This window comes from Salmo salar, chromosome ssa09, assembly GCF_905237065.1.
Source record: "Salmo salar chromosome ssa09, Ssal_v3.1, whole genome shotgun sequence".
Classification (NCBI taxonomy): Eukaryota; Metazoa; Chordata; class Actinopteri; order Salmoniformes; family Salmonidae; genus Salmo; species Salmo salar.
Genome location: NC_059450.1, coordinates 27,212,454 through 27,227,553, shown reverse-complemented (window position 1 = coordinate 27,227,553; position 15,100 = coordinate 27,212,454). Strand labels below are relative to the sequence as shown.

Sequence of the window (15,100 nt, the reverse complement as noted above, 5' to 3'; positions counted from 1 at the left end):
GGGGGAAAGGTGTATTTATCCCCGGGACACAGCCGGCTCCACCCACCGACATCCTATTAAGGAAAACAAGAGCAAAGAGAAAGAATTGGGCAGACAGAGTGGGAGGGTCATCACACTTTTACATTCCACATTCCCAACATATCCCTGTGTCTGCCAGGAAGACTTGATGAGGCTCTTCAGAGCACATTTGGGGGAGAACACTGTACTGACATGGCAATTGAGGTGAAAGGGTTCCAACAAGGCCGCTCAGCCCTCCCAGCAGCTCTCCCAGCAGTGGCAGATCTCAGGGTGGAGAGCTGAGGTACCTCACTTCACAGACCGCCAGAAGCCTACATGTGGATGCCACTTCAGATCGTATCACATGACAGACCTCTCCTCTCTCTGTCCAGACACAAGTCTCGGTTGAAGCTCTATCATGTGTCTTACTGACAATCGAGCTTCAATTGCCTCTGTGCTGGTTTTTTTGTTTATTTTTTTTACTGAGCCCTTAGAGTATTTTGGGGTTTGCATTACACAGAGCTTTCTTTCTTCCGTTTTCTTGGCCCTCATCTTAAATGTCGGTATTATGTGCTTTGCATCATTTCAAGATGGGTTTTTTGTCTTTTTTTTTTACATGAAAACATGTGAACATTCTGCAGACGCGCACACACAACAGTGGAGGCTGGTGACTTGAAAAATTGAGGAGGATGGGAGACCCACGGTGTAGGCGTGTAATGCACGGAGACAACAAAGTGTGTTTCAAAAATTGTCAAACTAATTATTTGAACCTAAAGCATTTAATGAAGACATTTATAGTACAAGATTATGGGGAATGGGAATGGGAATGAGAGGGCTACTTACACCGTGTTGGAAAGGGATCACAGCAGTGATTGAATGAGGCAAGAGTTGAGGTGTTCAGAGGCTTGACCAGTGCAGGACAGGATTTAACTGGGAAGACAAAAAACAATAACACAACACACTACACAGTTAGACCAAAAAGCTAAGAATGAGTTAGTCCAAGCAAGGAGTAAAATCATTGATGTGTAATAAAGTGATTGTGTATGTGATTGACTCTACATACAGGAATTTTCTCCTGACACACAAATGGACTAGAAATACATAACGTTACCAATTAGTTACCCTGACCAGATGGACAGGGCACATAGGCTGTATGCAGCTGTTCTTATTAGTAGCCTACAGTTGATCAGACTGAAAAATAGTGTTGTTTTCATCCCATACCGCATGTCAGATTTCTAATGTTTAGGTGTAGCCTAGGTTGCTGCAACATTTATATCATGAGTTTTTACTTGTGTCTGTCCGGAGTGATGAGTTATTGTCTTTGCTAAAAAAAATACCGGAGGAAAGTGGAAAGCCTACTTGAGCTCCCATGAAAAAATGCATTGCGTCAAACTCTCTTTAATCTTTATCAAATCATTCAGAATTGTTTTCGACATCCCAGAAAAGACAGTCAAAGTTCGATATTTTCAGTAAAGAATCGTAACGTGCAATTACCTCTGCAAGCTCCTTGTAGTTGCCCTTTTCGGCAGAACTTTCCATCCCATCGTGTCCTCTAAAACCAATTCTTTCATGCCCAAAAATCAGACAAGGCCAGCAATACAGGCGGCTTGATGAAAACCACCCTGTTAACCAGCTATACTTTTGATACCAGGTGGTATTGAACGCCCTCACCTTTGCATCCTTCTTCGTGAAACTGATCTCAGGCAGAGGTCGACCCTCGCTTTTAATTTGCACCTTTTCCATGTACCCCAGAGAATGAAAGTGGTTCTTTAACAAAAAGTCCACAACATTTTCGGCAGCGTTGGCCATTCTACCATTCTGGCTAAGAAAACTGCACACTCTCGCACTGGTAGCTAGTTAGCTACTAAAGTTAGTAAAATTTATTTAAAATTGCCTTGCTAACTGGACACAAAAATAAAGTTCTAAAACCAGGAAAACTATTTATAATATACCTCCTCAGTCTCCTGTAATTTGAAAAAACGAATTTGAATTGAATAATATGCAAAAAATGCTCAACTATCACTTCACTCTTAATCTCTATCCAACAATGTCACCAAGCTTATCAACACATAGAACCCCCATAATGCTCTGTGGCACAATCCCAATACAACTCACTAGGTTCATTCTCTGATCCTAATTCTATAATTGGATGGACAACATGTCAGTTCATACTGCAAAAGCTTTGATTGGTTAGAGGACGACCTCCGGAAGTGGTCATAATTATCATGTATGTCTATGGAAGGGGGTGAGTTTTACAAGCCTCCTAGGTTTTGTATTGAAGTCAATGTAGCCAGAGGAGGATGGAAGCTAGCTGTCCTCCGGCTGCACCATGGCGCTACCCCAGACAGTGCTGTTAAAGTTACTTCATTGCAAAAAAGTGTTATTTAATCAATTACTTGGTGACATATGTATTTATTTAATATAGTTCGATCTAAAAAGGATAACTTTTTTAATGTTTCACTATTTTTATGAAACTTCACTGAGGAGGATGGTCCTCCCCTTGGTCCGCCTCCACTGACACACACACAGCTGTGTTTGCATGACATTTCTGGAATTCTTGGAGTGTAAAAATGTTTCACCATAAAAAAAACTATTTCCCTAACGCTAAACCTAACCCTTAACCTAACCTTAACCCCAAAAACCCTAATTGTAACCCTAAACCTAACACTAAAACTAACCCTTAAGCTTAAAAATAGCATTTGAACAAAGGAAAACAAGTGCACGTACACACACTTATACTACACACACACCACTGCTGTAGCTCTATAGCTGTGACTGCGAAGAGCTGTCCAGGATTATCTACTGTCTTAAATACAGAGATTGGCACACTACCTGTGAAGGGCACACTCTCTGTGTATTTAATGAGAAGACCCAGAGTTTTACGTCAAAGCCCAGGCAGCAGCAATAAGTAAAGCTCGGTCCCTAGAGGAGATGAAAGGTGAAGGTTTATTTGTACAGAAAGGTCATCACGTTCTCCTTTCTCTCTGTACTGGCCCAGGAGATGCCTCTTCTTTCCTTTCCTCCTCACGTGGGTCTCGGTAAGTAGAGATACAGGGGAGAGAGAGAGGGAAAGAGTGAGCGAGAGAGAGAGAGTGAGAGAGAGAGACAGGACAGGACAGGAGTGCAGTTTCAAGACCAACTTACCATGCCATTGTTTTCCATTAGTCCCCTGGAAAGGACATGTCCCCCCTCGTGTCTCTCTCTTTCCCCCCGGCAGCAGCTCTCTTCTTCTCTCTGACAGTGCTATTTCAGGTGCGGCTCAGAGAGGAGCTGCCTCAGCCAGATCAATATACCCAATGCGAACAGAGAGCCTCACATTCAGCCTCCCCACCCTGCTGCAGTGCGGAGAAATGAGAGGGATGCAAACTTCCCTTTCTCTTTTCAGAACAGTGTTGTTTTAGAAAAAAATAAAAGGATTTCTGGTGGAGAGAGATGGGCGAGTCATGCAGCAGGAATATGATTCAGAGCTAAATATATGAGAGCTCACTATGCCCCCCCTCCACCATTATCCCTCTATCTATCCCTCTATCTATCCCTCCATCTATCCGTATCTCCCTCCCTCGCTCACTCCCTCATCTCAGAAAGAGTGATGTTGACAGATATGCCATAGAAGCCTCTCGACTCCCAAACATTGGGGAGGCTATAAAAAAGCACACATCGAACATCCTAAGTGAAGCTGAAGAGAGAGTGAATTTTTCTTAGCGGATCAGGCATCAAATGTTCTCCACAACAGTGGCTTCTCAGAGCTAGCATTGACAGCAGTGTCACTCATGCACTCACAGATAAGCTTGCTGGCGCTGTCAGCTAAGATCAGCACACAGACTCTGAGGCTGCCCGCTCTGATTTTGCCTACCCTAAGGCTTATAGCAGAGCACAGTGCAGGTGCAGCTACGGAGGACAGGAGGAGAGACCGCGAGAGAGAACGCTAAAAGGCTATGACTCAGACAGTATAATGTGATGTGCAAGGTCTTTGAATGTACTTATAAACTCAGCAAAAAAAAGAAACGTCCTCTCACTGTCAACTGCATTTATTTTCAGCAAACTTAACATGTGTAAATATTTGTATGAACATAACAAGATTCAACAACTGAGACATAAACTGAACAAGTTCCACAGACATGTGACTAACAGAAATCTAATAATGTGTCCCTGAACAAAGTAACAGTCAGTATCTGGTGTGGCCACCAGCTGCATTAAGTAGTGCAGTGCATCTCCTCCTCATGGACTGCATCAGATATGCCAGTTCTTGCTGTGAGATGTTACACCACTCTTCCACCAAGGCACCTGCAAGTTCCCAGACATTTCTGGAGGGAATGGCCCTAGCCCTCACCCCACGAGGCCCTAGCCCTCACCCCAGACGTGCTCAATGGGATTGAGATCCGGGCTCTTCGCTGGCCATGGCAGAACATGGACATTTCTGTCTTGCAGGAAATCATGCACAGAACGAGCAGTATGGCTGGTGGCATTGTCATCCTGGAGGATCATGTCAGGATGAGCCTGCAGGAAGGGTACAACATGAGGGAGGAGGATGTCTTCCCTGTAATGTACAGCATTGAGATTGCTTGCAATGACAAGAAGCTCAGTCCGATAATGCTGTGACACCTCCCCAGACCATGACGGACCCTCCACCTCCAAATCGATCCCGCTCCAGAGTACAGGCCTTGGTGTAACGCTCATTCCTTCGACGATAAACGCAAATCTGACCATCACCGCTGGTGAGACAAAACCGCAACTTGTCAGTGAAGAGCACTTTTTGCCAGTCCTGTCTGGTCCAGCGACGGTGGGTTTGTTCCCATAGGCGACGTTGTTGCCGGTGATGTCTGGTGAGGACCTGCCTTACCACAGGCCTACAAGCCCTCAGTCCAGCCTCTCTCAGCCTATTGTGGACAGTCTGAGCATTGATGGAGGGATTGTGCATTCCTGGTGTAACTTGGTCAGTTGTTGTTGCCATCCTGTACCTGTCCTGCAGGTGTGATGTTCGGATGTACCGATCCTGTGCAGGTGTTGTTACACGTGGTCTGCCACTGTGAGGATGATCAGCTGTCCGTCCTGTCTCCCTGTAGCACTGTCTTAGGCATCTCACAGTACCGACATTACAATTTATTGCCCTGGCCACATCTGCAGTCCTCATACCTCCTTGCAGCATGCCTAGGGCACGTTCACGCAAATGAGCAGGGACCCTGGGCATCTTTCTTTTGGTGTTTTCAGAGTCAGTAGAAAGGCCTCTTTAGTGTCCTAAGTTTTCATAACTGTGACCTTAATTGCCTACCGTCTGTAAGCTAGACTGTTAGTGTCTTAACGACCGTTCCACAGGTGCATGTTCATTAATTGTTTATGGTTCATTGAACAAGCATGGGAAACAGTGTTTAAACCCTTTTCAATGAAGATCTGTGAATTTTATGAATTATCTTTGAAAGACAGGGTCCTGAAAAAGGGACGTTTCTTTTGTTGCTGAGTTTATGACTGGAAGTTGTAAAGTTGAAAGTTGGTAGCATGCAGCTACAGTATTTGGAAGTTGCTCTCAAAACTCATTGTGCTATGGCTAATAAGCAACAAACATGTCTTGTGGTAGTGGGGGGGTCCTTTGGCCCTTTAGAGATCATTTTAGTATCCATGAGGCCATCTTCCTGGAGGGGCATCCGCCACAGCTTTGACTAGAGGATAGACAATGGTCACTCCTCTCCATGATTCACCGTCTGATAGCCTGAAAAATGTATTTTCATTTCAGATCTGGGACATGAAAAATAATACCCGAGCCAAGAATACACCTGGTTTAAACTCTGTTTCCAGCTGTCTTCTCATTCAGGTCCCATGGCGCCAGATTTAGACTGTAACGCTATTACCAGGGGAGCCTGCCTGGGTCTAATTGTGTTGTTTTCATATGCTGCCTGGCATCCTGAGTTGGACACCTGCAAAGATAAGAATCTGTTGATAAGAGGTAATACAAGTAAAGATGAAGGTTTAAAGTGATTAAAGATTAAGATACATATCTAGAGACTGAGAAAGATACAGTACCGTCATTGGATTAGTCCGCTGTTACAAATCAATGACAATAACGTTCATGATTAGTTTCGAGGTAATTCATATGGCTACGGACAATGACATAGTATCCAACATGTCTTTTTTAATTAAGCAATGTAATTAAATGGCGAATCAGAGCAATAGTGCTGTGAATTTGCATCTCTACTGAACAAACTGCACCTTTTCTTATCCAGACAGTTTTTAAGCAGCAGGTGAAGATAAACAGTGAAGATATAGTTGATGATATCAGACTGGTGAATATATCTCAGAAGATGTATCTCAGGAATCTCTGTAATCTCTCTGACAGGAAAGGTCCCTGTGTGGGATGACATTTCCCTGTGGAACCTGCGGGGCCTTCACGGGTCCTGTATCACCGGGCGTCTCCTGATGACCTCACATGAGGTCATGACAAAGGAAATGGCTACAGGGCCCACCACCCCACCGTTTAAGGAATATCCCCCTTTCCTCTGGACACAATCATGCTGGAAACACAAAGATGGATCCTCTGTCAAGAGTTTTATCAAATCCCACTTTATTACAAGGTTATCCTGAAATGTTTGCTTTAATCTCGCAGCACACTGTTTTATGACTACATATCAGCTTGGACTTTATTGTTATTTATTGTTATTTATGAGCATCCAATCGGACACTCTTCCAGCACTACCGCAACCACATCGATCCCTCAAGGTCGAAGAGGGGCTGAGCTGCTGTCGTTTGTATGTACAGTACTGTATGCATGAGCACACGGGAAAGGGGGATGGGAGGGGGGATAGACCTGCTAGGTGCCAGGTTGAGGGGGGTTCCGTGACGTTTCTTTCTGTCCACTAAGGGTGACAACTCATGGTGGGGGCATGTGGCATATGGCAGATATATGGCAGATCAAGTCCAGGACGAGGCTTCCCCCGCAGGCTGCAGAGGCACAGAGATACACCCTGCCTCACGATAAACGTTCACAAAAAACATAACAATTATTTTAAGAATTATAGATACAGAACTCCTCTATGCACTCGATATGTCCGATTTTAAAATAGCTTTTCGGTGAAAGCACATTTTGCAATATTCTGAGTAAATAGCCCGGCATCACAGGGCTAGCTATTTAGACACCCAGCAAGTTTAGCACTCACCAAAGTCAGATTTACTATAAGAAAAATGTTATTACCTTTGCTGTTCTTCGTCAGAATGCACTCCCAGGACTTCTACTTCAATAACAAATGTTGGTTTGGTCCCAAATAATCCATTGTTATATCCAAATAGCGGCGTTTTGTTCGTGCGTTCAAGACACTATCCGAAAGGGTAAATAAGGGTGATGAGCATGTCTAAATATTCCATTACCGTACTTCGAAGCATGTCAACCGCTGTTTAAAATCAATTTTTATGCCATTTTTCTCGTAAAAAAGCGATAATATTCCGACCGGGAAAGCCTGTATACGTACAAAGAGAGAGAAAATAAATACATCTCGTGCCCTCGTGCACGAGCGTGAGTCTCAGAGTACTCTGACCAGCCACTATCCAAACGCGATAATGTGTTTCAGCCAGAGGCTGCCTCGATATCATTCAGCTTTTTCCCGGGTTCTGAGAGCCTATGGGAGCCGTAGGAAGTGTCACGTTACGGCAAAGATCCTCAGTCTTCAATAAAAAGAGCCAAGATGAACAACAACTTGTCAGAGAGGGCGCTTCCTGTTTGGAATCTTCTCAGGTTTTTGCCTGCCATATGAGTTCTGTTATACTCACAGACACCATTCAAACAGTTTTAGAAACTTTAGGGTGTTTTCTATCCAAAGCCAATAATTATATGCATATTCTAGTTACTGGGCAGGAGTAGTAACCAGATTAAATCGGGTACGTTTTTTATCCGGCCGTGTCAATTCTGCCCCCTAGCCCTAACAGGTTAATTATTTGTTATCTCTTACTTTATTTTTGGGGATTTTCTTAAAACTTCATTTTTGGTTAAGGGCTTGTAAGTAAGCATTTCTCTGTTGTATTCGGCGCATGTGACAAATAAAATTGGCATGATTTGATAAAGTCCACTGGAAAGAGAGGACATATGTACTTTATACATGTATACATAACAAGCATACTGTATGCCTGAATGTGTGTGTCTACGCCAACAGCATCCTTCCTTTGCACCAGACCCCAACACACACACGCAAACACACACTTTCAACTGTGGCTGAATTCTGCTGTAACATGTTTCTATCTTTCTTCATTACAACCCAAAGCAGTTGATTAGCACTCTGCTCTCCGTTCTCTAATTGATTCATGCTTGGCTTGCTGCACCAAAGAAATCTGGGCTGGGCTGTTGAGCTGTGGCCATTGAATGAGTGTTGAGGGGATCTCAATGCATTGGTCAATAATTACAACTAACAGAGCAATTAAGAGCATCTATTAGGAGACAGGTCTCTAAGGTATGCATTGAGAGTGCATCTGTAACGAGGGTCGTACAAAGGGGACCAAGGCGCGGCGTGTAAAGTGCTCATATTTTACTTTAATGAAAACACTAAATCAAAACAACAACAATGACCGTCAACAGTTCCGTCAGGTTACAAGGAACAAAACAGAAAACAACTACCCACAAAACCCAAAGGAAAAAAGGCTGCCTAAGTATGGTTCCTAATCAGAGACAACGATAGACAGCTGCCTCTGGTTAGGAACCATACTCGGCCCAATACAAAGAAATACAACACATAGAATGCCCACCCCAAACCCTTACCTAACCACATAGAGAAACAAACCCTCCCTCTCAGGTCAGGGCGTGACAGCATCATTCCATCAATCTAAACAAGCCCTAAATAATTGAAAATGACAGAGTAAATCTCTTTTTCATGAACGTATCTAAAAAGCATGGCTCAGAAAGAAATGAATTGTTCCTCAGCTGGGAGGAGAGATAGCGCTTGCTGGCTGTAAATATGACTTAATTATAATAAGGTCTCAATATCAGCAACTCCCTCTAGGGTTTAATTACTGAAGACAGAGTTCGACCCCTGCTCTGCTGATGTTGTGTGTGTGTGTGTGCGTGCGTGCGTGCGTGCACGTGTACTGCAGTAATGCAGATCGGGAATGGAAGAAGACCTTTTCAAGTGCTAGTCAAGAGCTTGTTTTTGGATCAAAGCCACTTAGTACATGAAGATACAACTTATAGTCTCCTGAAGCTCCTTAGTGTATCTACTGTATATTGTAGATTCAACACAAATATAGCATGCGCTTATACAGTCATCCAATAACAATACGTTATTGTTTACAGAATGCTCATGGATTGTACCAATCCCACTGGGACTTGATAACATGCTTCCATCAGCACTCTGTAAGTGTCAAGACTACTCAGCCATTCTAGCTCAGCTGTTGTGAATTTGTGGCAATCGCTACTTCATGTCTCTGGAAAGGTGATGATATCATTCCATGATGACATAGCTATGACCTCTGTGCCACACACACACACATAATGTGAGATGGGGTTGCTGAGGAGGGTGCGCGTCTTGTCAGTTCCTGCTCAACTTGCTTTTTTATGGATATTTTTGCCTTTATTATTACTTTGTTTGCTCGGAATGTTCGTGCAAACATTTACTACGACGGACAAACATTTCCTACGATGGACAAACATTTCCTACGACCGACAAAAACATTTCCTACGACCGACAAAAACATTTCCTACGACCGACAAAAACATTTCCTACGACCGACAAACATTTCTGGATCATGAATCGGAAGCTAGACACATCTCTCAGCCTCCCAGATCTGGAATGCAACATTGGCTACTTTGTTCCCTGCACAGCGGGCTTACCTGATGCTACTGGCCGAGAGGACCTAAGGCTTCACCTCCACGAAGAAGAGGAAGGAAAGGGGGACTCCAAGCTGAAAAGACGGGCTACACGGTCTCCCCTCCTAGTATCCTGATAGCAAATGTCCAATCGCTGGAAAATAAACTTTGTGAACTCAGTGCAAGGCGTCACTACAGACCCTGGTTCGATCCCGAGCTGTATCACAACCGGCCGTGATTGGGAGTCCCATAGGGCGGTGCACAATTGGCCCAGCGTCGTCCGGGTTAGGGGAGGGTTTGGCCACAAGCAATCACCATGCGGGCTCTGTACAAGATCAATAGCCAGCAAGAATCCTCTCACACGGAAGCGGTCTTATTGTCGCGGGTGACTTTAATCAAGCCCGTCTAAAACACATTTTCCCAATAATATCACCAACATGTATCCTGCCCCACAAGAGGATCCAGTGTGCTTGACCATGTATACACAAACATCCATGACGTATACAAAGCCATCCCCCACCCCCACTTCAGCCAATCCGATCACGTCTCTGTTCCTACAAGCAGCAACTCAAGAGGGAGCTACCAGAGAATAGTAAGGTGCTGGACAGAGGAGGCAGACTCAATGCTGCAGGATTGTTTTCAGAAAACTGATTGGAATATGTTCAAAGATTCATCCACCTAAGACTCATTCATCAACATTGAGGAATATATATTGTCAGTCACAGGATTCATTAGGAAATGTGTTTATGATGTATAGTACCCACATCAAACTTGTTAGGGATCGGAGTGCGTAAACTTGTATTTTTTATTAGCATAGCATTTTTGTATATTTTCTATAGTTATGTTCTTGAAAATGTATCAATTTACCAACTTTGCACATATACTCTTTCCCTCTTGTGGACACCATCTAAATTACCTGAAGCTTCCTAGCTGAATGTGTGACCTTTCTCTTGCATTTCAAAGATGATGGTAGAAAAAAATACAAACGGTTTCTGTTAATGTGTTATATTCTCCTACATTAATTTCACATTTAAACAAACTACAAAGTGTTACCTTTCAAATGTTATCAAGAGTATTCATATCCTTGCTTCAATGCCTGAGCTACAGGCAGTTAGATTTGGGTAGGTCATTTTAGGCAAAAATTTTAAAAAGGGGCTGATCCTTAAAACCTCTTTGGGCTAGGGGGCAGTATTTTCATGTCCGGATGAAAAGCGTGCCCAAAGTAAACTGCCTGTTACTCAGGCCCAGAAGCTACAATATGCATATGCATGATAGTATTGGATAGAAAACACTCTAAAGTTTCTAAAACTGTTCAAATAATGTCTGTGAGTATAATAGAACTGATTTGGCAGGCGAAACCCCGAGCACAATCCATCCAGGGATTTTTTTTTTAGGTCATTGTGTTTTCCAATGCTTTTCTATGGGAAACTGATTTATTAGGGCCCAGATTGCAGTTCCTATGGCTTCCACTAGATGTCAACAGTCTTTAGAAATTGTTCAATGTTTTTCTTTTGAGAAATGAAGAAGTTGTCCTATTCTTTCCATGTGTCACTCAGATGGACTCAAGTCTTTTGGTGCGCGTAAACAGGAGAGCGCTCCTCGTTATTTTTCTCCGGTATTGGAAACAGTTTATCCCATCTTAAATTTGATCGATTATTTACATTTTAGGGTACCTGAGGTTGGAAAAGAAACATTGTTTGAAATGTTTGAACCAAGTTTACAGGTAACTTATTAGATACTTTGTAGTCATGTTGGGCGAGTTGGAACCGGTGTATTTCTGAATGAAACGCGCCAAATAAATGGACATCTTGGGGATATAAAGAAGGAATTTATCGAACAAAACTAAAATTCATTGTGTCACTGAGACATTTGGGATTGCAAAAAGATGAAGATCTTCAAAGGTAAGGCATTTATTATATCACTATTTCTGACTTTCGTGTCGCACCTGCATGGTTGAAAAATGATTTTCATGTTTTTGTATGCGGGGCGCTGTCCTCAGATAATCGCATGGTGTGCTTTCGCCGTAAGCCGTTTTGAAGTCTGACACAGCGGCTGGATTAACAAGAAGTTAAGCTTTATTTTGATGTATTACACTTGTATTTATATGAATGTTAACCTGTTAGGGCTAGGGGGCAGTATTTGCACGGCTGGATAAAAAAATGTACCCGATTTAATCTGGTTACTAATCCTACCCAGTAACTAGAATATGCATATACTTATTATATATGGATAGAAAATACCCTAAAGTTTCTAAAACTGTTTGAATGGTGTCTGTGAGTATAACAGAACTCATTTGGCAGGCAAAACCCTGAGACATTTTCTGACAGGAAGTGGATACCTGATGTGTTGTATTACATTTAAACCTATGCCATTGAAAAACACAGGGGCTGAGGAATATTTTGGCACTTCCTATTGCTTCCACTAGATGTCACCAGCCTTTACAAAGTGTTTTGAGTCTTCTGGAGGGAGATCTGACCGAACAAGAGCCATGGAACGATGATGGCCCATTAGACACCTGGCGCGCGAGTTCATGTTGGGTACCCTCGTTCCAATACGTTATAAAAGAGAATGCATTCGTCCACCTTGAATATTATTCATGTTCTGGTTAAAAAAGGCCCTAATGATTTATGCTATACAACGTTTGACATGTTTGAACGAACATAAATATATTTTTTCCCCTCGTTCATGAAGTGAAGTCCGGCGGGCTTAGATCATGTGCTAACAAGACGGAGATTTTTGGACATAAATGATGAGCTTTTTTGAACAAAACTACATTCGTTATGGACCTGTGATACCTGGAAGTGACATCTGATGAAGAGAATCAAAGGTAATGGATTATTTACATAGTATTTTCGATTTTAGATCTCCCCAACATGACGGCTAGTCTGTATCGCAATGCGTATTTTTCTGGGCGCAGTGCTCAAATTATTGCAAAGTGTGATTTCCCAGTAAGGTTATTTTTAAATCTGGCAAGTTGATTGCGTTCAAGAGATGTAAATCTATAATTCTTTAAATGACAATATAATATTTTACCAATGTTTTCTAATTTTAATTATTTAATTTGTGGTGCTGACTTGACTGCCGGTTATTGGAGGGAAACGATTTCCTCAACATCAATGCCATAGTAAAACGCTGTTTTTGGATATAAATATGAACTTGATAGAACTAAAAATGCATGCATTGTCTAACATAATGTCCTAGGAGTGTCATCTGATGGAGATTGTAAAAGGTTAGTGCATCATTTTAGCTGGTTTTATGGTTTTGGTGACCCTGTCTTTGAATTGACAAAACATTACACACAACTCTTGTAAATGTACTGTCCTAACATACTCTAAATTTATACTTTCGCCGTAAAACCTTTTTGAAATCGTAAAACGTGGTTAGATTAAGGAGATGTTTATCTTTCAAAGGGTGTAAAATAGTTGTATGTTTGAAAAATTTGAATTTTGACATTTATTTGGATTCAAATTTGCCGCTCTTGAAATGCACCTGCTGTTGATGGAGTGCACCACGGGTGGGACGCTTGCGTCCCACCTAGCCCATAGAGGTTAAACATTCATATTTCTGTAGTTTCAATTTGGAGTTCTGCAATTTCACCAGATGCTGTTAAATCTATCCCGGTAACGGGATTCGAGCTTAAGGGATCCCTAAGAGGTTTTAAGAGGTTTTCAACAATCCGGACATACCGCAACCAAAAACACTGGATGAACTGAGATATCTGTAGAATTCTGAGTGCCCGTACGGAAGCATTCAGTGTCAGCAGAACGAACTCCAATGACTCGGTGGTCCGCGACGCGTCCATGGCAAGCAGGTACGAGCTCCGAAAAACAATTAGTAATGCAAAAGACAATACAGACTTAATCTTGAATTGATCTTTGAGAACTCAGACTTGCAAACCATGTGGCAAGGAATACAGACTATCACAGACTACAAAGGCAAATCCAGCTGTGTGTTGCCCACTGAAGCCTCCCTCCCAGATGAGCTTAACACATTATATGCTCACTTCGAGGCAAACAATACCAAGCCATCCAAGAAGACTCTCACTGCTCTGCACAACCAGATGCTTTCGCTCTCCGAGGCTGACATGAGGAAAACTCTCAAAATAGTGAATACACACAAACCCTATATGGCATCCCTGGCCGTGTCTTTAGAGTTTGTGCTGATCAGCTGGCGGGCGTCTTCTCTGACATCTTCAACCTGTCCCTGTCCCAGGCTGTAATCCCCACCTGCTTTAACCTGTTACGGCTAGGGGGCCTTATTTTCACAGCTGGATAAAAAACGTACCCGATTTAATCTGGTTACTACTCCTGTCCAGTAACTAGAATATGCATATAATTATTGGCTTTGGATAGAAAACACTCCAAAGTTTCTAAAACTGTTTGAATGGTGTCTGTGAGTATAACAGAACTCAAATGGCAGGTCAAAACCTGAGAGATTCCTTTACAGGAAGTGGCCTGTCTGACAATTTCTTGAACTTCTTTGCCATCTCTATCTTTTACAAAGGATCTCTGCTCTAACGTGACACTTCCTACGTCTTCCATGGGCGCTCAGAGCCCGGGAAAAAACAGAATGTCGTCATCCTAGCCCCAGGCTGAAACACATTATCGCCTTTCTCAAGTGGCCGATCAAGGGACTGTGGGCTTAGGCGCGTGCCCGTCTTTGTGATTTTTCCTCTGTTTGCCGAAAAGGAGATTCCCGGTCGGAATATTATCGCTTTTTTACGAGATAAATTGCATAAAAATGTATTTTAAACAGCGGTTGACATGCTTCGAAGTACGGTAATGGAATATTTAGAATTTTTTGTCACGAATTGCGCCATGCGCGCGACCCTGATTTACCATTTCGGATAGTGTCTGGGACGCACGAACAAAACGCCGCTATTCGGATATAACGATGGATTATTTTGGACCAAACCAACATTTGTTATTGAAGTAGCAGTCCTGGGAGTGCATTCTGACGAAGACAACAAAAGGTAATCAAACTTTTATAATAGTAAATCTGATTTTGGTGAAGGCTAAACTTGCCAGGTGTCTAAATAGCTAGATGGCTGGGCTATGTACTTAGAATATTGCAAAATGTGCTTTCACCAAAAAGCTATTTTAAAATCGGACATATCGAGTGCATAGAGGAGTTCTGTATCTATAATTCTTAAAATAATTGTTATGCTTTTTGTGAACGTTTATCGTGAGTAATTTAGTAAATTGTTAGCAAATTCCCCGGAAGTTTGCGGGGGGTATGCTAGTTCTGAACGTCACATGCTAATGTAAAAAGCTGTTTTTTGATATAAATATGAACTTGATTGAACAAAACATGCATGTATTGTATAAC

The 15,100-nt window shown here is 42.5% G+C and overlaps 1 long non-coding RNA gene across 1 annotated transcript; it reads right to left on the bottom strand.

Annotated features, from left to right (window-relative positions):
* Positions 1-559: 559 nt before the first annotated feature.
* LOC123744615 (uncharacterized) lies at positions 560-3,483 on the bottom strand. The gene is made up of 2 exons (XR_006770984.1): positions 3,142-3,483; positions 560-927 (listed from the first exon to the last, which is right to left on the bottom strand). It is a non-coding gene; the product is annotated as an uncharacterized lncRNA (long non-coding RNA).
* Between the last annotated feature and the right edge of the window lie 11,617 nt (positions 3,484-15,100).